Source organism: Heterocephalus glaber, unplaced genomic scaffold (genome assembly GCF_053883595.1).
Source record: "Heterocephalus glaber isolate CG9 unplaced genomic scaffold, H.glaber_assembly_v1.0 deba00000594, whole genome shotgun sequence".
NCBI classification, from domain to species: Eukaryota; Metazoa; Chordata; class Mammalia; order Rodentia; family Bathyergidae; genus Heterocephalus; species Heterocephalus glaber.
The window spans coordinates 12,310,074-12,336,747 of record NW_028258151.1 but is presented as its reverse complement, the minus strand read 5'-3'; the positions used below and the strand labels follow the sequence as shown (position 1 = coordinate 12,336,747).

Below are 26,674 nucleotides of genomic sequence, written 5' to 3'. Positions count from 1 at the left end.
TGTGAAGCCCAGAAATTTTTGCTGTTTGCAGTAAATCAGTGCTATAAAACTAGGTATGGGGTGGGGAAGGCAGAAGACTTAGCTATTTTGGCTCACTTATACTTACCATAAACAGAAATTGTGTTCATCAAGAATGGCTGAAAACCCCATCACCCTTATATTCAGGTATCTAGGCAAAATCTAATGCTTTCTTTCCCCCCTTTTCATAACAGTTTATATTTTGGGGTGAACTGTAATTTTATCAAGGTAGTATATGCACATACAGTGTATTTAAAAATTGAATGACACAATACTACTGATAACAGAAAAAACAATTGTCCCTAAGGACACATTTTGCAGCATTTCCCAGTGAATTTCTTGTCAACAGTTTTAAAAATTTATTTTCTATTATTTTTATTAGTACATGTTTGCAGTAAATAATAATCACATTCATTGTGGAAAGTTGGTACATGTACATAACACATTTTAATTCTTTTTATTTCCTCTTCCTTTCCCCTTCCAATCATCTCTAGATCTTCTTTCCATTTGCCAAAGATCTGTCTCCCTCTTTCCCATTGTCTGTCTTTTATCATTCTTTAAATTATTTGTACTATGCTTTTCCCATATAAAAGAAGCCATATAATATTGAAGCTTATGTGTCTGATGTATTTCACTTAATATTATGATCTCAGGGTGCATCCATTTTCTTAAAAATGACTTCTCTATTCTCTTTTTCTTGAACTTCTTTACGGTTAAAACTCCTAGCTTAAACCTTTAATTATTTATCTTTTATCTTGTTTTTTCCATTCTGGGTCTTTTTTTTTTTTTTTTTTTTGCTTAAATTCTTTTATTGGTACATTATAGGTATAAAATATGCTTACATTTCTCATTGGGTGCTTGTACCCGTACATGATGTATCTTGGTTCTTATTTTTCTCCCATTCCCTGTGCTCCTTCACCCCCTCCACCCTTCCCTATTTACAAAGACTTTGTTTTCATTTTTTCATTTTCTCATAATTTTTCCTTTCCCTTCTTTCCTTTCCCCTTCCCCTCCCACTTCCCCTACCCGCTTTGGATCTTTTCTTCCTATTTCAAATCATCAATTATTCATTTTAATCCTTATTTACACTTTCAGTTTCTCACACCAGAGAAACTATTTGGTATTTACACATGTGTCCTATTTATTTCACTTAAGAGGATCACGTCAATGTGCATCCATTTAGCTATAAATGTCTCTAGTTTCTCGTTATTTATGGCGGAGTAGTACTCCATTTTATAAAAAAACCATGTCTTCTTTATCCAGTCTGCAGCTGATGGGCACTTGGGCTGTTTCCAAGCTTTCACTATTACAAACTGCCACTATAAACACAGGTGCACACATATCGCTGTGGTATGATTCTTTTAATTCTTTTGGGAAGATCCCCAGCCAGGGAATAGCTGGATCAAATGGGACCTCTAGTCCTAGTTCTTTGAGGTATCTCCATACTGATTTCCACAGTGGTTGCACCAGTCTGCACTCCCACCAACAATGGAGAAGGGTTCCTTTCTCCCCACAACCCCCCCAGCATTTGTTATTGGTTGATTTCTTGATAGTTGCCATTCTTCCTGAGGTGAGGTGGAATCTCAGTGTTGTTTTCATCTGCATCTCTCAAATGACCAGTAATGTTGAACATTTTTTCATGTTTATTTGCTGCTTTTACTTCTTTGTCTGCATTCTGGGTCTTTTCCTTGATTGAAGGGTTACTTTTTATTTATTTATTTATTTATTTATTTATTTATTTAAGTTTACTGAAAACTTTTATTATAATTAAAACATGACATAACGGGGTTGTAATGAATTCAGCAAATCATTCTGCTGATATTTTAGAATTTGTATCAGCTTTTGCCAGGCAATTAAAAAAATTCAAATGTGAAAATTTCACAGTAAACTCCACCTCAACTACTTAATGGTGGTTAAAAATAATAGGCCCTAGCAAAGCGTCTCATGTTACACGGTTACAACTCACAGTTCTGTACAAAAGTTCATGTTATAAAGCTCTGATGTAAAAATCAAATAATCAAGCAGCGATATTTTAAGTGCAGCACAGGGTCTTCCATGTCATTATTTAGAAGGCTTGAATTTTTACATTATAACAAAATTTAATACGGATGACTTAGTAATTAAATCAATTAAAAAAACTGTCCTTTTACACAGGAACAGATTTCACTTTTCAGTCATCCTACTCCTCCTCCTTTTCTTTATCTTTGCTCTTCTTTGACTTTTTTTTCTTGTGTTTGTGTTTCTGGCTTTTTTCCAATTCTACTCCAGTGCCTGCATGTTTCGTGTGCTTCTTATGTTTTTTGTGTTTCTTGTGCTTCTTCTTTTCTTTCTTTTTCTTTTTCTTCTTGCTGCCCTGACTTTCTGCTGAGCTGGCACTGCTACTGTGACTTTGGGTCTGGCTTGCAGAAGGGCTGTGACTTCTACTTGGACTAACACTAGGGCTGCTTTGACTCTGGCTCCTGCTTAATGCCGACCTGTTCAACTGCTGGTGCGTCCAGGCTCCCTTTTGCTTTCTCTACCATTTTATCTTTCAGGTCCTTAGAAATGTTTCCAGAAGTTTCCTCTTCTTTCACAAATACATTACTTTCACTGTCGCTTTCATTATAGTCTGGTTCGAAAGCAGCTTCATCAGTTTCTCTAGTTAGGACAGAGGAGGGTCTAGAGGAGTGACTTAACTGGGGTTTAGGCTTTGGAGCATTCTTGTCAATTTGCCCAGCAATGTGTTCCTTTTCAATCTGTGGGTCTGGTGGGTTAGGTATATAAGGTCACTTACTGGCACTTGATTCTTTACTGTTCCGTGCCTCTAATACATGTTTCTCACGATCCCTACAAGAATTTTTACCTACAGATTTTGTCTCTTCAGTTGAGTGTTTAGTATCACAAGGGGACTTATGATCATGAAGTTTTTTGTCTCTTGAGGAACTAGAACTACTTTTGTTTGGAATCTGCCATTCCTTTTTTAGGCAAATCTCTCTCCTCCTTTGGCTTATTTTTCTGTCCAGATGCAGAATCTTTATTCCTAGAAGAAGACTCTTTTCTTCTTGTTAATTCATTTCTTTCATCTCTCCATTTGGATCCTGAATATTCTCTGTTGTCACAGTCATTTTTTTTTTGTCTCTACTGGGAGTAAAGTCTTTATTTGAGGAACTATGAATGGAGTCATGCTTTTCAGAAGTTCAAGTCTCTTTGGAAGATTGAGATAGATTTTTGAAATTTCCTTGTTCATTTAAATGGTCCAAATTACTATCTTTTTCCTGTTGAGTGTTAGTCTTCCTTTTTTCAGGATTTCCCTTTTCTAATATTGAATGAGCTCAATCTTTGGTTTTCCCCTTTTCACTAGATGTAGAATTTTTTGAACTTTTTACCTCATGTTGCATAATTTTATGGCTCACTTCCTTGGTGAGTTTCTGAATGTTCTCTGATGGCTCACTTTCTTTCTCAGTATACTTAACCGTATTTGATGGCTTAGTAGCAAGATTTGTAATAACACTAGAAGGCTTTCCTACTCTTGTTATAGGCTGTGTGGATTTAATATCTTCTTCTTCAGATTCAAAGTCATTTTTATCCCATTTGGACTGAGGAACCTGGATCATCATCTTCAGCAGGAGCTGTATTGTCAATATTATATTCTTCCATAGTTTTAATTAATGTTTGCTTTGTATCTGTTTTTTCTTCAGATTTCTGCACAAGACTGCCGCCAGTTGAGTTCGTACTGGTATAATCCACAAGAGTTGAGCTGGATCCTTCAGTTCCAGTTACTTTTCGTTTGATCTTTCCTTTGACTTTTTCCTATTTAATTTTGCTAGAGGTTGACTCCAACTTTTCAGAGGGCTCTTTTGTACTAGATACATTTTCTGTACTCCCAACTTTTTCCCCAGTTTCTCTGTTGAGCTTAATTTTTTTTGGCTGGGGCAGATGAGGATGGAATTTTGTCTTTTGCTGGGGACCAATCCATCTTTTCAATATCAGGTTCCATGTTGCACTTTGGTGATGGTTTCATTATTTCAGTTACTTCTGGTTTAGAAATTTTCATTGACGAAGACTCAAAATCTTTATCTCCACCTTTTTCTCTTTTTTCCCTTACTGTTCAATGGGCTGTTTTTCTCATTAGACCTCTTGGCCTTTTCTTCTTTATTAGTTAGCTTTTCTGATTTGACATCCTTGGAATAATCCTTTGTCTTTTCCTCTTTGACTGGCTTTATCTCTGGGTGTTCTTTTGCTGATTTAGAGTGAGCTTTCCTGAGGGTACCAATGATCTTTTCATCCTTCTGAGAGGAAGATGATGATTTATCAGAGCCAGTCTTTGGAGTCTCCTCTTTGGCTTTTTTTCAGTGGCGGTTCAGGCCTAGGAGATTTTTCATGTTCTCCATCTAGTTTTTCTTGGGGTCGTTTAGCAGGTTTTACAACATTTTCTTTTTTGGACACAGCATATCCATCATTTTTCCATTTGGTCTTGTCACCTTTTGGTTTTGGTTTATCTTTTTCTCTCTTGTCTTTTTCAGACACTGATTTATTTATTTTTAAAAATTTTATTTTATTGGTACATTTTAGGTATACAATATAATGACATTCATCATTGGAAATTTGCACCTTTACATAATCTCTCTTGGTTCTTATTTTAATTCCATTCCCTTCCTTATCCTCCCTCCCCCTCCCAATTCCCCTTCCCTTTTGCCTATTTTCTTCCTATTTCACATTATTATACCTTTTAGTCCTTATTTACACTTTCAGTTTCTCACACCAGAGAAACTATTCAGTATTTAAATGTGTGTCCTATTTATCTCACTTAAGAATATGGCCTCAATGTGCATCCATTTAGCTATAAATGTCTCTAATTTCTCATTTTTTATAGCTGAGTAGTATTCCATTTTATTAAAAAACCACATTTTCTTGATTCAGTCTCCAGTGGATGGGCATTTGGGCTGTTTCCAAGTTTTAGCTATTACAAACTGTGCTGCTATGAACTTGGGTGCACATATATCACTGTGGTATGATTCTTTTAATTCTTTGGGGCAGATACTCAGCAGGGGAATAGCTGGGTCAAATGAGGCTTCCAGTCCTAGTTCTTTGAGGCATCTCCATACTGATTTTCACAGTGGTTGCACCAGTCTACACTCCCACAAACAATGGAGAAGGGTTCCTCTTTCTCTACAGCTCTGCCAGCATTTGTTATTGATTTCATGATAGCAGCCATTCTTTCTGGGGTGAGTTGGAATCTCAGCATTGTTTTCATTTGCATCTCTCAAATGACTAGTTGAACATTTTTTCATATGTTTATTTGCTATTTCTACCTCTTTGTCTGAGAAATGTCTGTTCATTTCAGATGCCCATTTTTGGATTGGGTCTTTAAATTTGGGAGGTCTGATTTTTTTAAGTTCTTTATAGATTTTAGATAGTAGACCTTTGTTAGACACTGATTTAAAAGTGATGGATTCTACATCCATTGATTCATGCCAAACAGGTGTAGCATCATCTCTGCTTGGGAGAACAATGAGTCTGTCTTATTTTCTTCAACACCTGTAGGTTCTCTTGATTTCCTTGATTTCTCCTCGCCTTTTCTTGTTTTCTGTTTTTCTTATGCTTAGTTCCTTTACCATCTCCAGGAACACTTTCACTGTCCTTCTCTTTAGTCTTTGTACTATCCTTCCGGTTATGACACTCCCTTGTTGAAAGCTTCTCTGGATAATTGCCACCTATATTTCAACTTCTATGACTTTGTCCAACATAATCTTCTCTGCGACCTCCTATGAAGGGTGAATTCCTCACATTAACAGGTAAAAACCTCTCTGGAGAAAAGTTCTCTCTGTTTGTGGAGGGTCTAGGCTGTGCTCCAGCATCATATGCTTTATAGTATTTTTCATACCACTCTCTATATTTTCTCTCCCGATAACTCTCTTTTTCAAATGGATCTCTAATATCCACATTCCTCCCATAATATGCTTTCATGTCATAAGGTGGTAGAACTTCTCTGTATCTATTAAAATGTTCACATTCGGTTTCTCCTTGAGGGACATTACGTTTGTTGGGAGATTGTCCCCTAAATGCTTGAGGAGATCTTGATCGTGAATGATAGCAGCTATATGAGGTGACCTTGACCTAGATCAATGATATCTGTGGGATCTAGACCGAGATCAGTAATTGTGACTCTTGCCTCTGCCTCTTCTGGGGTATGGAGGTGATCGTGGATAGGAACGAGAATGTGAGCGGCTGAGTGATGGAGAGTAAGAGCGTGAGCGTGTTGAGCCAGATCTTGATTTAGAGTAAGTATATGGACTTCTTGAATATGATGACCCACTATAGGGAGATTTAGAGCTGGAAAATGAGCACTTTTTGAGTCTTTTTGTATTCCATCAATTCCTTAGCAAAATCATTTGTGAACTCATCTAGCTTGGAGTTTTTCTTTTCCTCTTCTTTTAGTCGGCGCTGTTCTCAATAGAATTCCTCCCTGGACAAAGGTGGTGCTTGTGTTGTTGGGATGGTATTTGAATGAGCTGCCTGCACTCCTGATGATACCCAAGTCATTGTTAAATTGGCTGGAGCTGGAGGAAACCCTGGAGGAGGGATGTCCTGGAGGAGGGATGCTACACCAGCAGGTGGTGGCTGGCCAGGAGGAAACTGAGGAGAAAACTGTGGGGGAGGAACTCCTGGAGGGAGAGGAAGTGTATGGGGTGGAGGTGGATACAAAGGAGGTGGTGGAATAGACACAAAGACTGGAGTCGCTGGCAGTGATGGGCCTCGAGTCCTCTGTGATCTTTCACTGTGGTGTCTACCCACAGTTTATACTTCTGTAGCAACTTTTCTCCCCTCTTCTAATTTGCTGTGGTGGAGAAACTAGATATCCAAGCTTGTTGGAATGTTCCCAACCTGGTTGACCACCACCTGGATGAGCAGCATTTATTCTTACTGGACCAGTTGTGGGGATCAGCTGTTCGTGTAATAATGACTGTCCAAGCAAAGATGGAGTTCCAAGAACAGGCACCTGATAACCCTTCTCTTCCATAAGAGCAGTGATTACAATTTAAGAAATTCCCTTTGAGTGCTCTGATGCAAGGGCTGCAGCTGGCAATATTTTATTATCAGAATCATGGAAAGGTCCATCTGATTTTACTGAATAGACAAATGTGGAAACAGTTGCAGTTATGTCAGGTACAGGAGCTGGGGTAGAAGACGGATTTTCAGGTACAGACGGGGCCAAAGAAGACTGACTTGAAGTTAATGAAGATAAAGAGGGAGCCAAGTGGGTAGATGAACATGTCACTGGAATCATCAAAGGATCTTGTTGTTGTGATATTGGATATCTCATCTGAGGTTGTAGGTTTCGTTGAATGAGTGGTCTTGGAGGTGGTATTGGAGGTAGTGGTGGAACTAACTGTTTTCGTAGTCTTTTTGTATAGCCAGTTTCATTTTTGAAGTTAGCAACAGCCCTGCCATAAAAATTTGTTGGCAATTAAAGCATCAGGAGAGACATCATTCCGATGACATGTTGGACATGTATGCTCATCGGATTCCAGGAGTGCTGTTCTTATGTACATTCATCACAATAACTGTTTCCACAGCAGGGAATGACAACAGCGTCAGTCACAATATCTTTGCAGATCAGACACAACAATTCATCTGGGATAGGATCATCTTCTTCTGAAGAAGAAGATGGTTCCTCTGGTAAGAAGGGTGGTTTTTCTTTCTTTCCAATTGCATATGCTTCTGCATCTGTAGTTGGTATTGCATATTTTCCAGTGTTTGTAAGCATTGCACCTTTCATGTTAGGATCTTTTACTTCTATCATAAAACTTCTGGGAATTCCAGTGCTCTTTTTAATTCTAGGTCCAGATTCAAAGTTCTTATCCTCATTTGTTGCGCATTTCTTAATATAATGGCCAGCTTTACTACAATGGAAATATGTACAAGACAGAGGTGGTGGTTCTAGAGGTTTCTTCATGTAATTAATTGGGTTGTATTCATGGCCAGACTGTGACATCATTGCTTTAATTTTATCTTTTTTGGAAGCATTGGCTTCAGCCAGATTGGCAGTCTTTGTAAGCTGGGCCAGAGTAATAGATGCTGAAGAGTCATCAGTTGCTTTTGTAGTTCCCATTATGGGTTCAGTTCGACTTATATGTCTTGCTTGTAGACTTAACACCTCCTATAGGAATTCTTCTAACAATTACAGATGAATTCTTAGGAATTAGAACATTATCATCAGTATATTCAAAATTTTCTTGCTGTTAGGTCCACTTCAGGGTGGCTGCTTTTCTTAAATTAAAAATATTTTGTAGAGATCTCAGTCCACAGACAGCTGGCTCCAAGGCAGGGCAGCATGGCAGAGGGGCAAGGTAGGGCAAGTAGAAAAAACAGCAGCAGCACAGTCTACTTTGTCTTTATTGCCCAATCCTTTCTTGACATTTTTTACTTAGCTCTGATATTTAAAATTTTCAAAATGTCTTCATTTTTAGGGTATCCTGATATTACTTTATGGGTATAACATCTTCTATTAATTCTTGGGAGTTACTGATTTCTGAGATTTTTATTTTCTCTCTCAATGGCTTTTGTCACTTTGGAGACCTGGGAAGGACCCAGCCTCTTGAACTGAGGGCCAGGGAGGGCTGTGTTCTGGTTTTGAGGTGAGAGGGAACTGTAGGTTTCATTGTTAGAATGCAGCTTTTTAAAGTACTCCCAGGTCTGTGCCTTCATGTTCAGGGTCTCTCTGGTTCTGTTACCCATGGCTCATGTGGTCCAGTTCCAAAGCCCCTCACTTTCTGGAGGTCATGGAGTATTTGAAAGGTGGCTAGTCAGAATAGAGAGGTGCTATGAATGTGAGACATGGGATTGTGAAGACTACATTAAAAAGATAAAATATTTCATTAGTATTTTAAAAAATGGAATTACATGTGAAAGTGACAATATATTGGATATACAGTCAGCTTTGTATTCATGGGTTCCATACCCATGAATTCACCCGAGTGTTATAGTAGTAATACTATGTGAGTCATGATTGTGTAGGTATTATAAGAGATTTAAATGTGATTTAAAATATACAAGAAGACATGCATAGGCTGTATGTAAATACTATGCCATTTTGTATGAGGGACTTATATATTCACTATTAAAATTGATTTTACCTTTCTTATTGTGGCCACTGGGAAATTTTAAATCACACCCATCATATTTTCTCTGATGGTGCTGCTCTATTATGGCTGTAGGACGAGGATCCCGTGGTCTAGCTGCTCTTCGTGCAGGTCTACATGTCTATTGGAGTTGTGGCTTCTCATTCCTGACTCTTCCTGGACTCAGCAGGACAAATTGCTTGTTTTTCCTTGGTTTCAACTTCCTCTGTTCAGTTTAGGGCAGCTATCAACTCCCCATCTGCTTTCTACCTTCAAGGAGTTGATTGATGTATCTCCTCTTCTATTTTCCTAGGATTTATGAGTTTCATATTTTTCCTTTCCTGTCATTTTAGTAGGATTTTGAAAAGGAATGGAGATAAATGCATATGCTTAATCTGCCACTGATAGGTTTTAATGGCCCCTTGAATTAAATTAAATTGTCTGCTTTAAGGTCCATGATAATTTCCCTTTCATGCTTAGAGTCTTACTGTTGGCTACATGGGCTGCCATAATCACATACTACAAACTGGGTGGCTTAAACAACAGGTTTTTTTTCTTACAGTTCTGGAGGCTGGAAAGTTCAAGATCTAGATGCCAGCTATTATCCTCAGTTCCTTATGAAGGCTCTTTTCTTGGCTTGTTGTGTCCTCAAATGGTGGAGAGGAGAGAAAGAAGAGGCCAGTTTTCTGGTCTCCTCTTTTAAGGGCACAAATTCCATCTTGAAAGTCCCTCCCTCATGACCTCTCTAAAGCTGATCACCTCCCAAAGCTCCATCTCTAAATACTGTCACTCTGGGTGTTTGTACTATGACTCTGGGGGGACATAAGCCAGTCTGTGGCAGTAACCATACTGGGTTATCCTCCTTGCTTCTCTCCCTGATACACTTCCACCAGGATGGTCATCTCAAAGTTTCGGTCATGTTTTCTGTAGCAAAACCTTGCTCCATCACCTTAATGCAATGGTTAAAGATATTTTTGTCCAGGAATGAATAATTCAATTTTAAAACTTATTTGGGAAAGCAAAGGACAAGAATAGCCTAGACAATCTTTTAAAAGATGATCAAATTTGCTGGACTCATAGTGTTTGATTCAACTCTACTAATGAGGTTAATGTGGCATTAGCAAAGGTCACATATATTAATGGAACAGAACAGAATATCCAGAGAAAACCCATATATACTTGACTAAATAAAATTTGACAGGCGTGCCAAAGCAATTGGGGAAAATCTCTTCAGTAAGTGGTTATGGAACAAAGGGATATTCATATATTCATATATTCATGCATATGTGTATATATTTGATCTCAAGCCTTAGTTTATGTTATGAAGAAAAATTAAAGATAAAAAAAGAAAAATTAAAGATTGATGTAATACGAAGAATAATAAATAAAAAATAATAAAGGTAATAAATAAAGCTAATAATAAAGCTAATAAAGCTACTAGAAGAAAACCTAGGGAAATATCTTCATGAATTTTGAGAAGACAAAAATTTATTAGAGTACAGAAAGCATAAATCACAAGAGAAAGTAATATAAGTTAAAGAAAGAATGTTAAGTTGGACTTCATCAAAATTTTTAAATTCTGCTTGTAAAAAAATAACACTATCAAGAAAAATAAAGAGGCAAGCTACAGACCAGGAGAAAATACTCACAAGACATATATCTGACACTGGATTTGTATCAGTAATATGTAAAGAACTCCTGTAACTCAACAATAAAAAGACAGCTCAGGTTTTTTTTTTTGGTACCAGGGATCGAACTCAGGTCCTTGTGCTTGCGCAGTAGGTGGGGAAACCACTGAGCTAAATCTCCGGCCCTGTCAGCTCAGTTTTTAAAAAATGGACAAAAGAGATAAAGACAGTTTAACAAAAGCGTAAATATGAGTGGTCAATAATCACATGAAAATACGTTCAATATCATTTATCATAAAGGAAAAGTGAAATAAAATCATAATAAGAAACAATTATACACTACCTGAAAGGCTCAGCACCAGCAACTATTTGAGAGGCCTTGAGTGGAGAGGACATAGCACATAGTGCTTGATTGAGTAATATCACAGTCTCATCCCAGAAAGTTTTAGCTCTGCTCCATGGCACTAAACAAATATTCCATTATCTTAAAATGTTCCAATTAATGGGGCAAGTTTAAGAAAACAATGGAGATGATATAAACAGTAAAGTCTTTTAAGAGGAACAAAGAGATTTGATTGTGTAAGCAATTTGAGCAGCCTATTTTGGGAGGATTTTCTAGGTTCCCAGTATATCCCACTTATCTTGGTCTTCAATGTGCTTACTGAAGAATGGAAAGGAGTCAGGAGAACACTGACTTTTTAAGAGCTATCATTTAAGATTGGTGTTCTTGTTGTTAAAGAGCTTTGTAGGCTGCATTGGATGCCTACTTTTCTTGGCTTCCATTAGTGCCATAACCTGCAGTGGACTGGGTTGGGTCATACTGGCTCCCCAATATGTAGGGCCAAGTGCTATTTGAGTGGGAGTGGGTTTTTCTCTGAGGTCAAGGGAGCTGGTAGCCTTCAGAGACACTCAGAACATCAGGGGCCCCATTTACAAAGTACTTTGAATGGACCACATGTCACAGGAGATTCAGGACTGGTTTGGTGTCAGCACCCTGCAAGGGGGGTCTTGTTAGTTGACCTAAGAGATTCCACTCCAATGTGCTGAAGATGGATTTTAGGTTTGGACTTTGCTGAGGCTAAGAAAGATTCATTGCAGATTTGTGTTTACTTGTCTGGCTTTTGTGGTATAGCCAGTGTTTTCCCTTGTTTTAGGTTATCTTTGGCAGCAGGGCAAGAAAAATAATCCAGGATGTCTTGGAAGTTTAAGCCTATGCTATATGGGCCTTTTAAAAAATATTTGGTTATCCAGCAAGATATTTCTTGTGTTTTTACATCTAAAATTTCTCTGTGGTTTGGCAGTACCAAAGCTTTTCATGGCTGCCAGTCATATCTTAATTGGATCACCTTGTGGAAATTTTAGAGCAATTTTCCTAGAATTTGGTTCCCATTTCTGATGCCAGCTCAGAACTCACTATCTAAGGTGAGACAGACACACAAGCACCTCATTTCCCTTCTCTTTAAAGGGACTTGTGGCATTGAAAAAATACCTTCCAGAGAGTACATACTCAGAGAAAAATTTTCCTTTCTTGGCAAAGGATGTTCCTTGCTATCTCTGTTACCTCTCACATGATAACATTTGGAAATTTTATTATGTAAATGGCAGAAAATTCAAAGAAATGAGAGAAAAACTTCATATGCCTTCCTCAGCTTATTGCATTTAAAAATATGCTTATTGGAGTCTCATAAACTATCAATGTATCATAAACTACAAATATACTTTGCCATTTTTCCTTACAAAATTATAAGCTCCTTGATGGCAGCGAAATATTTGTCTTCACCTTTTGAACATCAACCAGGGTGTCTGATGAGTGACAGACACCTGGGATGCATTTGTGGAAGTAAAATGCTTGATATATATATATATATAAAACACAAGTAGGTATTAAATGTGTTTTCCAAAAATATTTACTGTTAATGGCATGAGATATATGGTTTTAATGAAAAAAGAGAGATATAAACTTTGCACATAATAAGATTTAAATTTTGTTATAAATGGGCACATATAGCTGCATATAGAAAAGAGATTAGAAGAAAATATATGAAAATAGCAAACAAGGCAATTTCAGGGTGGTAAGATTAAAAGGTAGTATTAATTCTTAAATTTGTGATTTCAGTTACATTCAAATTATGCACAATAACCAGGCATTCCTTTTATATTAGAAAAAAAAAGAACTTAAAAATTTTGTCCATTCATTTTATAAAAATCATTTTTCTTGAACATTTTAAACCAAGATATTTTTATTGGATTAAAAATGAGGGCAACTGGGCCAGGAATTTAGCTCAGTGGTGCTGCGCCTGCCTCACAAGTGCAAGGTCCTGAGTTTGATCCCTGGTACCAAAAAAAAAAAAAAAAAGATGGCAACTATTTTCTCTTTGGTTGGACAATCGTACCAAGCACTATGTGGAACACTTCACATGCTCATCTCTGGAAATTGCTACTCTGTGACCTTGTTCTGTATGTCTTCTTGTTCCCATTTGACAGGTAAGGAATTGGCGCCCACAGAGGCTAAGAGCAGCTGCTCCAAAGAGGGTGTCTGGGCTTGGCCCAGTGGAGGCTGGGGCTTGGGTTGAGCAGCTCAATCTATGCATGGCCAACTAGACTCTGTGTCATCATGGAGCCTGTAAGTTTCACACTATCCTCTTTGCTCTTGTTTACTTATTAAAAAGTGTCCCAGGCATATTGTCTTCTTGAAGTAGTCCTTTGTAATGAATTCCTAGAGACTTAATAAACATAGGTTAACAATAATAGCAATAATAAATGTTATATGTATAGAGAAAAAGAACCAATTGGGGAGCATATCATATTTTTTTATATTTCATATTTTTAACAATAGTTGCAGGGCACATTTTCTAGGTAATGTCATTTTGTAATGTTTTAATTTTATGTAATGAACATGTATTATTTTTAGTCAGAAAGGCAATGAAAAAATGTGAGAAAGAGTGGAATTAATTCACAGCTTGAAGCACGGTCAGCAAATTTTTTTTTTCTGCAAAGGGCCAGACTGTAAATAATTGCAGCTTTGCAGGCCATATGGTCTGTGTGGCAGTTACTTAGCTGTATTACTCAGCTCTGCCAGGGTCATGCAAAGGCAGTCACAGTATTGCACAGAGCAAAGATCTTGGCTGTATTCCAATAAATCTTTATTTACAAAACCAGGCAGGCCATACATGGTCATGAGCCATAGTTCGCCAACTTTGTCAATTAGTTTCCTGTAGCCACTGTCACAAACGACCACAAATTGGTAGCTCAGATTAATGGTACAGATTTATTCCCTCACAGTTTAGAAGTATAGAAGTCTGAAATCATGACACTAGGGTAAAATCTAGTTATCTGCAGGCTGCATGCCCTATGGAAGCTCCAGAAAAGAATCTGTCTCTTCCAGGTTCTAATGCTGCAGGCACTCCTTGGCTTGTGGCCACATCACTCCACTCTCTGCTTCTGTAATCACATTGCCGTCTCCTCCTCTGTAATCAGATTTCCTTCTGCCTGTCTTATAAGGACACTTGTGTTTACATCGAGCATCCACTTGGATATTTGAGGATCATCTTCTCCTCCCAAGACCTTTAACTTAATCACATTTGGGAAGTCCCCTTTTGCCATAAAAGGTAACATTTATAGGTTCCAGAGATTAAGATGTGGATATGGGGGATCATTAATTATCCTATCACAACCTGGTAAAGTAACAACAGGGTAGGGGGTTGCATTATAAAGAACATTGATTTAGGAGCAGACTTAATTAAATTGGAGGCCTGGCTCCAGCAGGAACAGTGCATAGTCTTGGGAGACTCATTTTACCTCTCTGGCTTTTAGCTTTTCTCACCTGTGATGTGAAGGAATTAGACAATATGACCTCCTAAGACTCTTTTTTAGCTCTGTCATCTTTAAATTCTCTCTCTCTCCCCCTTCTCTCCCAGCACTGGGGATTTATTCCTGAACCTTTTCCCTGAGCTATATTCCCAGCCCTTTTTAAATTTTTTATTTGAAGATAGGGCCTTGCTAAGTTGACCAGGCTGGGCTTGAAATTGTAAAAATTTTCATTTTGATAGAGAATATTTTAAAAATATCTGCCTTCTTTCATAGTGACCTTTACCATAAATGATAAGTAGCTTTCTACTGAGTTGCATCTAGGAAGATTCAATATTTATAAGCAAAATAAAAAAGATAAATTTTAACTATTTCCAAGTTAATATAAGCATGAAAAATTATAGGTCAGACTTTGCATAAAGAATGAGACTTTAAAGATTTTATATGCCACTCTGTACAGAAAAGCACTTGAGTCCCATAAAAGTTCATGCACAACTTGAAGATGAAGGATAATAAACTCAGGATGATGGGGTGGGTGTTGAATTATTCAATGGAATTAGCTTAAGAAAATGTCCAGAAAGACATGTTCTCAGATTTTCTACTGGCCTTAAGGGTGAGCTATGATTCTGTCTGGAATTTTCCTGGTGAAAAAGGCAGAGAGAAAAAGATAATCATGAAAGAGTAACACTGTTAATAGAATTTTAAAATAAAATCTAGGAATTCCTACAGCATGAGTGATAGTTCCCATGAGTCTCCCTCATCAGGAACACAAGACTATTTTGCAACATCAGATTATTCAGTAATGCATCCAACAGATGTTCATTGGTTGTTTTCTATGTATCTGGCACTGTCCTACTGACAAGAAGATAGTCATGAACTGGATGGAAGTGCCCCTGTCTTCTTGGAGCTTATAGTCTGGCAGGGAGTGGGAATGTTGACAAGCTTAAGGAGGTTCTGAATGGGAAGAACTAAGAGACACAGAAGTGTATAATGGAGGATTTTATGTGTTGACCAGTTGTGGGGGGATCTCTCCGAAGAAGTGATCCAAGGTGATCCCTTTGTGGCATTCACCAGACAGAGTACAGGAGGGAGTTTCCAGGCAAGACCAAAAGAATGGCCTGTTTGAAAACCAATGCAGACATATGTGGTTGTCCAAGATCACTGTCCAGTGTAGTGGGATGAAGAGAGAACAGGATACTGACTAGTGTGACATTGTGGAAAGCCACATTAAAGATGTTGAACTTTATTCCATGGTTAATTGAAAAATGTACCAGTTAGAGTACCATTAGCTGCTGTAAGAAATAAACTTCAAAGTTTCAGTGGCTCGGCACACATTTCAGTCTATTCCCGACTCTCTCATCAGGCCAGTGAGGTGTTTCTGGTGGTTGGGCATCTTTCTCCCAGCTGGTGATTATACTGTATGTCTCCTCCATCCTTCAGTCTTCCTGCAACAGTGAAGGGGAGAGATATAAGGAGTGGAGAACGTAGGCATGCTTAGCCACCTTGGCCTCCAAAATGATTATTAGTTAGGGTTCTCTAGAGGAACAAAATCTATTTAAAATATATGTATAATTATACAAAGAGAATTATTAGGTAGGCTTACAGGACCAGAGGTAAAAGAGTCTGAATAGCCTTCTGCAGATCAAGGTGGAAGAATCCAAAATGACTATCTACATACTAGAAGATCCAGTAGCAATTGAAGGTCAAGGCCTGGAAGTTCACGGTACAGTCACTGGTATGAGTCTGTGTTGAAACCCTGAAGAATAACTAGACACCAATGCTCAGTCCAAAGGCAATGGACCTCTTCTAAAAAGGCAACACTTCCTTTTTCTTTCCCTTTTTATTCTGTCCAGGATACAAGCCCATTTGTTTGAGCCACTCACACCCAGGATGAGTCTTCCCCACTCTGTTTTCTGACTTACATGTCAATCATCCATAGATTCACCTAGCACTTTATTAATCTGCTAAGTGATCCTGACTCAAATCAAGTTGACGTATCACAATTAATGATCAGCACGACATATTGTTTCCACATAACCCGCTGGCCAGCTGTTGTCACTAAGCCCCACCTAGAAGCAGTGGGTTGGAAATATAGTCCCGGACTGGGCAGCTGCTTCATAGCAATAGCCCCACTCTGAAAAGGGGAATGGACTGGGGGCCCCTTGTTAGCTGAATTGTCAGCAGGACAGAAGTGGGATCAATTCTGAGTGTTAAAAAGACCATCCTGGATGCAGAATAGAGACTGGAGAGGAGGGTCAAGACTGGATGCAGAGAGGTCAGGCAATAAGTATGATGTAGTAGCAACTGTCATAAAAGAATTCCATAGGGGATCTCACAGTGACAGCTGAAGACATGAATTCAACATACATTTAAGTGCAAATTGTTAGAGCAGAGGTATCAGTTAGAAATGTAGTCACCTCTCAGTATCTGTGAGGGACTGGTTCTAGCGGATCCCCCAACCAGGTACAAAATCTTTAGGTGCTCTCGTCCCTTACATAAAATGGTGTTGCATTTGTGTATAACCTTGGTACATCCTCCTATGCATTTTAAATAGTCTCTAGATTATTTTTAATATTTATAATACCTAATATAATGTAAATGTTATATAAATAGTTGTTATGATACATTGGTTAGGGAATAATGGTAAGAAAAATGGTCTACGTACAGACACAATTTTCCCCCCAAATATTCTCCATTCACAGTGGGTTGAATCTGCAGATATGGGTGGAACTTACGAATGTGAAGGGCAGCTGTACATGTAAGCATAACAAACAGAGAGTCACTTTTCCTTCTATAACTCGAAGTCTGTAGGTGGGCTGCCCATTGTCTGATGTCAAAGGTGAGGAAAGAGAATATTGAGGAGTATATTCCTCTGTCTTCTGTGTCTCATCCTTAATGTGTCATTTTCACCTGGTCACAGGATTGTGGATACTCCCCAAGACATGAGGAAGGGGAAAGAATGATAAGTTAAAGCTGATTCATTACAAGGCTTCAGCATTTTATTCAGGAAGGGAAGAGAAGCCCAATTCAGGGTTACCCATATGCTTCTCGTGGGTCACATGACATCCCTGGGTGCCAGGGAGTTTGAGAGGTTGAGTACAGTATTTTAGAAGTATGTGTGTTTGCATGTGTGTGTGTAGGAGGGAGGCTTGAATTCTAGGGCATACCCTGGAAATGAGAGCTGGGCCTGAAAAAAAGTATACGCTGCTTCAATAGGAATACAGTGTGGAGTGTATTATTCCGTATTGAAAATAACTGTATCCTCATGGTCAGGGACATGAAGGCTCCTTATTTTATCCAGTCTCTCCAAACACCTATGAGATGGTTTCTGGGTGATCATCCCTTATCCCTTCCTACTACACAGGTAGACACCAGTGGAGGAACCTTCTTGAATGTCAGGGACAGATACCTGGATGGCTGTCCCCTTTACCAATGGCACTGCTCAGTGATGCTGATACTGGTCACATGACCAGAATGTGTAGGGACACTGGAGAAGGTATAGTTGTTCAGCTACGGAAGAGGTGGGCTCTCAGGCCAGCACTGAGTCATACCCTTCAGAGAAGTAGCCGCTGTGCAGGAGGAGGGAGCAGAGACAGGCACAACTAAGAGAGTTAGGAGAGTTGGAAACAACCCTAAGAACTCTCCATCGGTGAGCCTGGTCTTTTCTCAGGACTGAGAAGAAAGGTGCTCAGTTGGAGGGGGATTGAGGAGACAAAGGTAGGGTTGAGGTGGTCCCTGCACAGCAGAGTTTGGGGAGAGTTGACTAGAGGATGCTGAAGAGGCCCAGACAGGGCCAGGCCTGAGGTTTCTGTTGGCTTCAGTCTGAATCCTGATCACAGAGCTTGGAAAAGCCTGCAGAGGGACAGCAGGGAGCTGGCTTGGTTCAGGGTGGGAATCTGCTGGAGAAAGAGTAGGAAGAAGACCCTCAGTCACTGTGCAAAGGATGGGTGCATTCCAGCAAAGCCTTGTTGGCCTGAAGATTGGCCACATTAGCACATCTTCCACATTAGCACATCTGAACGTTCTTGAAGGCTTCAAGAAGCCCTGCAAGAAGTCAGGACACTGAGTTGGACCAGGGTTTCTCTCTCAATCTTCTTGACAGTGGAGGCCTTTTATCACTCCATGTTATTAACCTCCATGGAACAGTGTTCTGTGAATTATCCAGTTTGGCAATGGTGGCTTAACACAAAAGTCTTCTTTAAGGATCTCTGCTGAGAAGAGTTGTTAAAAAATTGATGAGCCCTGAATTTGAAGAAATATAGGAATACATTCACTTAAAAAATAAATTATATAAATTATATCTAGTATATATAAATTATATATAGTTGAGCCCTCAGCGATGCATCCCTTCCAGAGTAATTTGGAAATGATTTAAGTTGACAAAATAGTTTTAAATTTTTAGCCTTGGTTCTAGTTGTTATTAGGAAGGAAAAGTGATGCTAAAGATAACGATGAAAACCTAACTATTAAAAGCAGTGAAGTTTTTTTTTTCATCTTTCTGGTGCTGGTCATTTGGTCCAACTGTAAGTGGTCCCTAAAATGTTGAAAATATAAAGAGAAGAGTTGGGTTTTCCCTTAGCTCTTCCTCAACAGCAAGTTCCTTGGTCTCCAATTCAAGTTTATTAACCTTCCTTGGCTCTGTAAACCAGAGGAGTAAAGAGTCTCTGTCAGGCCACAAAGGCACCACAGGTCTCTGTTCCATGTCAAAGAAACATAGGTTCCTTAAATTTGCATGGCAGGTAGTCTGCCTTGCTCTAAAGGTCTTTCTATCTCTACCTAAAATTATTTTCTTTCAGTACTGGGTATTGAACCCGGGGCCTTTGATACTGAGCTACATCCCTAACCCTTTTTTATTTTATCTTGAAACAGGATCTTGGTAAGTCACTAAAAATGTCCAGGCTGGGCTCAAACTTGCAATCCTCTTTCATGAGCCTCTAGGAATGCTGGGATTACAGGCACTTGCCACTACACTCAGTTTAAAAGAAAACTTTAAATTGTAATTTTTCTAGCTAAATTTTCACCTATCTAGTACTACCACTTGAGCTTGACTAGAGATAGCCAAGCTTAACTCATTTGAAAACTTGACCTCTTCCTTCCCTTCTTATAGGTCATTGATAGCTTTGTTAAAGAAGTTTTCAAACTACTTAATGAAGGTCCCTGGTGGACTTGTGGGAGAAAAGGGAATCGGACCACATTAGTTTGGGTAAGCAAGGCTATGATAACCAAATACTCAAGCATGAATTGGCAGCCACATGGGATCCACATGTATTTCTCACTGGATCACTCTCTTGGCCAAGTGAACAGGCCAGTGAGTTGTCCTCCCCTGGGCTCCTCTGAGTCCAGGCTGATGGTTTCCATCAACTCGTGGCATGTCAAGAGTGCATCTTACCTTTCTCTTTAAATTATTATCAATGTTTATTTTAAAATAGTTTAAGACTTTTAAAGAGTTTCAAAAAATAGTAGAGTTCCCATACTTTCTCAGTGATGATCTCTTATGTAACCATAGCGCATTGTCAAGCCCTGGAAATTGACATTGATACCATATTCTTTATTTTTCTTTAGTGGTACTGGGATGGATCTCAGGGCCTCATGAATGCTAGGCAAGTGCTCTACCACTGAGCTTCATGCGTGCCTAGTACCATACCATTAATTCAGGTACAGCCTTTATTTGGTTTCACTGGTTTATACACACATATTTCAAAAGATGCCTTACTTTTAACCAAATGAGTCTTTTGTTTCATATATGAATATATTTCAGGCACTGTAAAGGATCCAGTGAGTAGACTTCTAGATGGATGCATGGCTCCATTCCTGGTATTTTCTCTCTCTGGTTGGGAGCCAATCATATTACCTTGTATTTTTTCCTCTTCCTTTTTTCATCCAAATACATTCTAGCAATATTTAGTCCTTAGGTCACACATATTGAGAGATAATATTCTCATTGTCCAACTACTTTAGCTTGAAGATCATTGCATCTGACACAGAGCACAGTCTCTTCCTCTCACCAAAAGTCGTACACCAATTAAATGCAAAATTGATAAGCATGTATTCTTCAAAATTTATGTCCAGTTAATTCTCCCTTTCATCCAGTGGCCTGATAACCCTTAGAAAGAGATTAGCTCCTCTCTGTTGGGTTTTAGTTTTCACTTTCAGCATAATACAATTATCTGGAGGGAATACTTCCATCTGTATGTGCAGCTCCACAGCACCTCTTGGCATTGAAAACACTGTTCTTAAATGGCACAGAATGGAGAGAATTGTGAAATTCCTGAAATGTACCACTTCATTGCCAAGAAATCTTCTTCTGGCTGTGTCCAAAGTAGTGGCTACCTTTTCTGGAGCCTGGTTTCTGAACTGGCACTACACTCTCTCATTCTTCTTAATAAGTGGGTTGAACATCTAAAGCAGCCACAGAGATTCCTGGCATTTGTCAGAGGTGGAAATCCACAGGGCAGACTGAGAGAGTCATAAAATCTTTGTTTTAGTTTGAACTTGTTTAAAAACTGAAATAAATTAAAAAAATTTTTTTCTTATATGGTCATAGAGGTTTCCTTTTATGAGGTGGGAATTTTACCAGGATATAATGTATAAGAAGAAAAAATGACTCCTGGAGTTTTGTTTTTGTGCTTTAATTTGCTTATCAGCAGCAGTAGGAATCTTCTAGCTTTGTTCTGAGTGTTCATGCATCCCTTTATTATAGTCAAAGACTAATATCTGATATGTGTTCTTACTGATGAGTTTTAAAGATTTGCTTTGCATTATGATCTGAAGATGAACAAGCTTTCCTTTGTGTGCAAGCATCAATTCCTCAGCCTTATGTAGGTTCTCTGCCATCCAGAAACCAATGTCTGCCCCCAACTTCAGATCAGAAGAGTGTAGCTTTAGTTTGTGTTCTCATCTTTCAGTGTCTCTTGTTACAATAATACACAGCAGTCAGAGAGATCTGCTGAAAAGGGAATAAACTTCTCTTATTCCTCTTTCCCAGGTGACTCCATTTCAAACACATTCAAAGGCAATGGAATGGTAGGAGCTAGGTGTGCTGATCCCTAGTTGGTGGATGATACTGATTCATTGATTAAACTTGGGCACTATTCATAAAACCATCATTTAAACTAGAAAACAAGTTAATAGATACAGCCTCAGGCACTGGATGAAACCCGACCTTGAAGGTTAAATGAGGGATGATTCTCATGATGAAGTATGTCCAGTTCTTTGAGCTTGAATACATCCAAAGTTGGGTCAGAGTTATGATTAAAATTCTTCCATCTACCAAACACTTTCTGTTTCTACCTGGGGCAGATATGTGTTTGGTTTCAGATACCCAGTCCTGGTAGTGGTTCCCAGCCAGTCTAGAAGTGACAAGCAAGATCATCACCTAGCACTGTGTCATGAGGCCCACGAATAGGGCCACACCACAGGCTGAAGGGTGCAGAGAGGGCCTGGGAGGTACAGGATGCTACTCAGGGAGGGTGGAGATGGACAAAAGGCATGTGAATAAAAAAAGGCATGTGAAGTTGTTTTTGAGATTAAGTAAGGCATAGCCTAGATCTTAAAGGTCAAGGGGGAGTTAACTGTGAAGGTACAAATAAAGATGGGCCTTTAGAGACAGGGGAAGGCAGCACAGAGCTCTTAGGTACTGAATAGAGGAGGAGGTTTGTGGTATGGTATGACTAAAGAGAGAAGAGACTGAAAGCCTGGGGCTTCCTCATTGTGTGAGTCTGCTTTTAGTTACTGTAATAAACACCTGAAAAAGTCATCTTATAAAGAGATTAGGTTTATTTTGGCTAATGGTTTTGGAGGTGTCAGTCCATGATTGGTTGAACTCATTGGTTTGGGGCCTTTGGTGAGGCAGAGTGGCAGTGCATGGTGGAGCAAAACCATTCATTTTATGGCCAGGAAGAAAATGAAAGAAAAAAAAAAGGAAGAAAGCAGGATCCCACAATCCTTTTTGGGGGCACACCCTCAGTGACTCAAAGATCTCCCAGCAGGCTCCACCTCTTAACTTTCCACCATCTCCCAATGGCACCAAGGTGGAGATCAAGCCTCTTAACATATAGATCTTTGGGCAATGCTTGGAACCCAAACCATAGCACTTATGAAGAGTCAGCCAGAGGATTTTAACATCTGCTTTCTATAGGCAATGCAAAAAGTTTAAGCACACACATGATATAGCTTAATTGATAATTTCATAACACAGGACACTGTATCTTTTGCATTTTAGTCCTTCGAATGCAAAAGCAAGTCAGTCAAATTATTTGTCAGAGCAATTTGACAACCTGACTTGGTTAACTCTTTCAAAGGAAGAGTTATAAATTAAGATGTTTTTAGAAAGTTTCTTTTATATTCTCTTGTGCAGCAGCAGAACTCACCCCACTAACTCTCCAATCACTACTGTTCATCTTCTACAAAGTAAATCATCAAAACTTGAACCCTGTCCAACATCTATCGAATTATTTCAAAAAATAGCCTCACCTTCCAATTTACCCTGTGTTCTAAATTCTATCCATTTCTATTATCTTCTGGGGGAGAAGGTGTCTATAATGTATTCCTCCTCTTGGTGTGATGACCATTATAACATGATTTTTTTTTCCATTCTCCCTACCACATTTTGAATTTTTTTTATTGGAACATCTTAGGTATACAATATAATGATATTTGTCATTGGAAATTTGCACCTTTACATAATCTCTCTTGGTTCTTATTTTTTACCTCTTCCCCTGTCCTCCCTTCAGCCCCTCCATCCCTCCCTATTTACAAAGACTTTGTTTCCTTTTTTTCATTTTCTCATATTAATTCCATTCCTTTATTTCCTTTTCCCTACCCCTCCCACTTCCCCTTCCCCTTTGCCCCTTTTCTTCCTATTTCCATTATCTGTTATATATTTTAGTCCTTGTTTACACTTTCAGTTTCTCACACTAGAGAAACTGTTTGGTGTTTACAAACGTGTGTCCTATTAATTTCACTTAAGAGTATTGCCTCAATGTGCATCCATTTAGCAATGAATGTCTCTAAATTCTCATTTTTTATGGCTGAGTAGTACTCCATTTTATTAAAAAAACACATTTTCTTTATCCAGTCTCCAGTTGATGGGCATTTGGGCTGTTTCCAAGTTTTAGCTATTACAAACTGTGCTGCTATGAACTTCGGTGCACATATATCACTGTGGTATGATTCTTTTAATTCTTCTGGGAAGACACCCAGCAGGGGAACAGCTGGGTCAAATGGGACTTCCAGTCCTAGTTCCTTGAAGTATATCCATACTGATTTCCACAGTGGTTGCACCAGTCTACACTCCCACCAGCAGTGGAGCAGGGTACCTCTTTCCCCACAGCCCTGCCAGCATTTGTTATTGGTTGATTTCATGATAGCAGCCAATCTTTCTGGGGTGAACTGGAATCTCAGCGTTGTTTTCATTTGCATCTCTCAAATGACAAGTGATGGCAACATTTTTTCATGTTTATTTGCTATTTCTACTTCTTTATCTGAGAAATATCTGTTCATTTCAGATATCCATTTTTTGGATTGGGTCTTTATATTTGGGAGGTCTGATTTTTTTAAGTTCTTCATAGATTTGAGAGAGTAGACCTTTGTCTGAGGGACAGCTGGTGAAAATTTTTTCTCACGTTGTGGGTTGTCGCTTCACACTGCTGTTGGTTTCCCTTGCTGTGCAGAAGCTTTTTAGTAAGAGATCCCACTTGCTGATTGTTTGTGCTAGTTCAAGGGCAACTGAGGTTTTGTTCATAAAATCTTTTCCTATACCAATGTCTTCAAGAGTTTTTCCACCTAACCTCTGTTCCAGCCGTTTCAGCGTTTCTGTTTTAATATTTAGATCTTTAATTCATTTTGATTTTAGTTTAGTGCATGGTAAGAGATATAGGTCTAGTTTTAGTCTTTGGCAAGTTGAAACCCAGTTGTTTCCAGCACCATTTATTAAAGAGGCTATCTTTCCTCCAGTGAGGGTGTTTGGCTCCATTGTCAAAGATGAGGTGGCTGAGTGTGTCTGGAGTTGTTTCTGCATCTTCTAATCTGTTCCACTGGTCCTCTGGTTTGTATCTCTGCCAGTACCATGCTGTTTTTATCACTGTAGCTTTGTAGTATAGATTCAAGTTGGGGGTTGTGATGCCCCTTGCCTTGTCTCTATTGCCTAGAATTGCTTTTGATATTCTGGGTCTCTTCTTGTTCCAAATGAATTTTTGGATTGTTTTCTCAAGGTCTGCGAAGTATGCTGCTGGAATTTCAATTTGGATTGCATTGAATCTGTATGGGAGTTTTGGAAGTATGGCCATTTTTACTATGTTGATCCTTCTTACCCAGGAACAAGGGATGTCTTTCCATTTTCTGATATCCTCTTCAATCTCTCTTTTCAGAGTACTGAAGTTTTCAGAGAAGAGGTCTTTGGTTTCTTTTGTTAGGTTGATTCCTAGGTATTTCAGTTTTTTGGATGCTATCGTGAAAGGAATTGTTTGCCCTATTTCTCTCTCAGTGAGTCTGTTGTTTGTGTAGAGGAAAGCTATTCATTGTTGTGTGTTGACCTTGTATCCAGCTACTTTACTGAATTTGGTTATTAAGTCTAGAAGACTTTTGGTGGAGTTCTTGGGATCTTCTATGTAGAGTATCATGTCACCTGCAAATAATGACAATTTGACTTCTTCATTTCTTATCTTTATTCCTTTTATTTCTTTCTCTTGTCTAATTTCTGTGACTAATGTTTCCAAAACTATATTGAAGAAGAGTGATGATAGTGGACATCCCTATCTTGTTCCTGATTTTAGTGTGAAGGATTTCTGTTTTTGACCATTTAGTATGATATTGGCTGTTGGTTTTTCATAGATGACTTTTATCAGTCTGAGGTAGAGACCATCTATTCCGATTTTTTGTAGGGTTTTTATCATAAATGCTTGTTGGATTTTGTCGAATGCTTTTTCTGCATTTATTGAGATGATCATGTGTTTTTTATCCTTGGTTCTATTGATATAGTGTATTACATTGATTGATTTGCATATGTTGAACCATCCCTGCATCACTTGGATGAATCCCACTTAGGGTGTATGATCTTCTTGATGATCTTCTGCATTCTGTTTGCCAGTATCTTAGTAAGGATTTTTGCACGTATGTTCATTAGTGAGATTAACATATAGTTCTCTTTTTCAGTTCATCTTTCTCTGCTTTGGGGATCAAGGTGATGCTTGCTTCCAGCAATGAATTTGGGAGTATTGCTTTCCTTTCAATTTCATTGAAGAGTTTAAAGAGTAGTGGCAGTAGTTCCTCTCTAAATGTCCTGTAGAATCCAGCAGTGAAGCCATCAGGACCCAGGCTTTTCTTAGTTGGTAAGGTTTTAATTACTTTTTCAATTTCATTGATTGATATTGGGTTGTTTAGAATTTTTAGGCCTTCTTCATTCAATTTTGGCATTTCATAGTTATCTAGGAATCTGTCCATTTCTTCTGTGTTTTCTATCTTATTGGTGTATAGGTTCTCGAAACAGGTATTGATGATCCTCTGGATTTCTGCTGGGTCCATTGTAATTTTGTCCTTTTCATTCCTAATTGCATGGATTTGGGCCATTTTTTTCCTTTTTCTGATAAGGTTGGCTAAGGGTTTGTCAATTTTGTTGATTCTTTCGAAGAACCAACTCTTGGCTTCATTGATTTTTTGTATCATTCTCTTAGTCTCCATTGCATTGATTTCTGTTCTGACCTTTGTAATTTCCTCCCTTGTATGAGCTCTGGGGTTGTCCTGCTCTTCTTTTTCTAGAAGCTTGAGGTTCAGCATCAGGTTGTTTAATTGGGCTCACTCTGTTTTCGTAATATGTGTATTAACAGCTATGAATTTCCCTCGTAAGAGTTCTTTCATTGTGTCCCATAGATTCCGATATGTTTTATTGTCATTATCATTTAACTGAAGGAACTGTCTGATATCTTCTTTAATATTATCTGTGACCCATTGATTATTTAGAGGTGTGTTGTTCCATGTCCATGTGTTTATGAAATTCTTGTGGTTTCTTTTGCTATTGATCTCCAATTTCATCGCACTATGGTCTGATAATATACAGGGGATAACTTCAATTCCTTTGCACTTCCCTAAATATGTTCTATGAGTGAGTATGTGGTCTATTTTGGA

The 26,674-nt window shown here is 38.6% G+C and overlaps 1 pseudogene; it reads right to left on the bottom strand.

The window, feature by feature from the left end:
• Positions 1 to 2,164: 2,164 nt before the first annotated feature.
• The window catches only part of LOC101716237 (E3 ubiquitin-protein ligase RBBP6 pseudogene), a 101,594-nt pseudogene continuing 77,084 nt past the window's right edge, over positions 2,165 to 26,674 (bottom strand).